Source organism: Silene latifolia, chromosome Y (genome assembly GCF_048544455.1).
Source record: "Silene latifolia isolate original U9 population chromosome Y, ASM4854445v1, whole genome shotgun sequence".
In the NCBI taxonomy this organism is placed as follows: domain Eukaryota; kingdom Viridiplantae; phylum Streptophyta; class Magnoliopsida; order Caryophyllales; family Caryophyllaceae; genus Silene; species Silene latifolia.
The window spans coordinates 437,628,463-437,632,122 of NC_133538.1; positions in this window are offsets into that span (position 1 = coordinate 437,628,463).

Sequence of the window (3,660 nt, forward strand, 5' to 3'; positions counted from 1 at the left end):
TTCTCTCTCGGTTTACCAAAAAAAAAACAAATTTTTTTTTTTTTATACGGTGAACCCTAAAAAAAAAACGCCCTTCCTCTTTTTTTTTTCTCTTTTGCGGCACTTATGCCCTAATTCAAAGATATGATGAAAAAGTTTAAGTTGCTATTAGGACATGATTTAGCAAATACATTAACAAACATGATTAATCGTATATGCTAAAACTATATAGAAAAAACGAATTCTTATATCAATGACATGATGATACTATATGTAATTTAACTTAATCTGCATTAAATCAAAATCTACCAAATTCTTCATATGATAATTTTAACTGATTAAAACAATGATATGATCTATAGAAATTGGTTATATATCATCAAACAAAAAAAAACGGCACAATAAAAAAATTTCGAATCACAAAAAGAAACCCTAATTTTTTCGAAAATCAAGTTATGTTTACATACAATTTTTATGAAAATCATCAAGATTAAAATCGTAGCCTAGTGCTCTGATACCAATTGTGGGAAATAATCTGTATACTTCCCTTTAACATGAATGATTATAACGATTTAATAAAGATGATCTAAGGTCATAAAATAAAATACATAAACAAAAGTAAAAGGATTTAGAATTAACCTCAGGTCCTAGCAAAATTGGCCTAAGAACAATATCAAAACTGATATTCGCCTATTAGTTGCACCCAAGACGATCTGAGATATACCCTTTGATTATGCTAGAAATCAATCTAAAATTTTCTGTAAAATTTTATTATCTTTGTGTTTTGTGATGAGAAAGAGGAGGCAAGGTCAGAAAAAATATTAGGTCAGAAATAATTATCTACCTTTCTTTTTGTATCGACCGAAATCTGGAATCAATTAGGAAAGAAATAACCTCCTAATTTTCGGCCAAACAGACCGAAAATAAGGAGTGTATTTTCCTTATTTTGGTCTAATTTTCGGCCAAACAGACCGAAAATAAGGAGTGTATTTTCCTTATTTTGGTCTTTCCAAAAATATATAATATGTGTTGAATTGTCATCTAGTGAGGATCGAACCCATGACCTCTTGGTATGTGTACCCTCGCTATTACCACTATGACACATTCAGCTTGTTGATATTAAATACAACTAATTATATTTAATTACAATTAACAGATTAATTCGTCCAAGCTAGCATTATATATATTTAATTAAATATAACTTATTATATTTATTTTACGAATTGACAGTTAATTCGTCTCAACTTAATATTATTTAATTTTCATTAAATAATTATCTCATCAACACATTGACTAACTTTTTAGTCATTTTGGGCATCAATGTAATTATATTTCTATAACCACATTTCTCAAACACGTCCTATAGGTGTGACCTTTAGGGACCAGTTGATCACCGCCATCTGTATGATAATAACGTCAAACTCTCTAGCAAGCCAACCGTTATTAGGTAAACATTAATCAACTGATTAAATATACGAAGTATACCCTTGTGAACCTGTAAGAGATTTACAAATGTTATCTCACTAATTTGTGGAGGACACAAGCTCCAACAAGAACTTAGACTTCTTCTCTGGGTCAGGCGTAGGTCCTATAGGTTGAAGAAGACCTATAGAGGATAATTTATTCAAGGCTAGGGCATAAGGTCTGCCTAGACTTGTGAATGACCTGGGAGAGTTGTTAGGTTTCTTTGACGAAGGCTTCATGAGGTTGCCTTTGTTGATTTGGATTCCTGGATGAGAATAACGAGGAATGGATTTCTCGCTTATTGCTTTCTCCTTAAGACTGTCAAGTTGAGGGTTTGTCTGGACACTTTTAATCTTGAGAGGTTGGGCATCAAGCTTCTTACCCATTTCAGCAAACTGGTTCTCTATGTTGGAAAGCCGAGAGTTTAGGCTATCAATAGCTCTTTCTATTTTGGAAAATTTGTTGTTGAAGGCCATGGAAAGCATGAGCATTCCATTTTGGATATTGTCGTCTTCAAGCACGTTGATCTCTTCGCTATCATGAGGAGCGAGGAGGTGAGAACAGTCTAGGAATGATTCTTCTTGGTCATGTTTAATGATATTAGACCCAAGAGGGTCGGTCTTCTTGGATTTCTTGGCGGAAGGTGGCACAGGAAGCTTGCCATCCTCGATCATATCCTGAACAATATGCTTTAAACAAAAGCATTCCTCTATATCATGTCCCCTACCTCGGTGGTACTGACAATATGAATTGCCCTTCCACCTAAGGAATATCTTTTCAGGATCTGGGGTTGGACCAATTGGATGAAGTTTTCCCTGGGAAATCCGTCTTTGTAGAGCTACTTCATATGTGGTTCCGAGGTCAAGGAATTCCCTAAGAGCTCGTCCCGGCCTTCTGGGTGGAGTTTCCAAGAGGTTGACTCCCTTGTCTTCATTGGCCTTCTTAGGTGGGTGGGTTGTGTTGAAGCTATGACCTGGCCTTGGGGCACGAGAAGATGGTAAAGGTTTCATCATGTCTATCATGTTTTCCATATTGATGACACGAGTGCTCAAGTCTTTGACGGTGGCCTGAAGCTTAATGACTGCAGTACTTAGTTCTTTGACATCGACAGATAATCGTTCTTGAACATTTTCATTGGAAGTTGCGAAATTCCTACCGAGAAGAAAGTAACGCGCATTACAACTTGATTTACATGGGATCACGCATACTAAGGCGACAAACAAAGGATATACAAAGGAAAACATATGAGGACGAGATGGGATAACTAGACTCTTTACTTGTGAAATCGCGAAATGTCGTGAGTGACTTCTCGTGTTTGAACTCACGGTGCTTGACTTTGACTTTCGACTCGAGTGTTGACTTTGACGGAGTGACATTTATGCAGTTGACCTTATTCACGGGATTGAAGACACGTGTTGATTCTAGACTCGAGGTTTGCTTATAGGTGTTAAGAAGACTGCTGTAGTTTAGACTCAAATATGAGGCCCATTGAGACTCGTGTGTTGAGCCTCGGACCGTGTGACTCGAGGTGTCGGAAATGTTTAAATCCTAACTGAATTGGGATAGGGGGTCAAAAATGACGGCGCGACGCCTTAGGACTTGACTTGAATTTGAAAAGACCCAAAATGTAAAGGAAGACCGGTTTATGACTCGACAGAGTTCCAACTAGGACATAGTCAGTTTGAACTCTGACTCTAATTTAGCCAATTAAATTTACACATTTACATTTGAAAATACTTTGGTTTAAAACGTTTTTTGTTTTTTGGTTTTTTTTTTGGTTTTTTTTTTGTTTGAAATGTGTTTAAGGCCCGAAGTTTGACTCGACATTTGGACAGAGTTTCTGCTTATTTTGCGCTAATTTAGGCCTTTTTCGAAAATATTTACATTTTAAAAGAGACTTTTGATTTTACAGAATTCGTCATGGTTTTGTTTAGAAGATGGTGATCACAGATGATATAAGCATTACAACAGGCATTATAACGGTATGCTGAGTTCATTTAAAAGGGTTTTGGTTTAAAGGGTGGGTTGCCATACCGAGCAATCAAACTCGGGGTCTGTTGAGAGGCTCGTACAAAACAGGAGTAAGGCCGATTCCTAGTCCATTCCCACGAGTAGTGAATGCCCTTGATACAAACAGGAGTAAGCATCATGGTATGGTTAACGTCAATCGCTATTCATCCTTAGGCCTAGATAAGAATTTGGACCGTCCAGACGGGA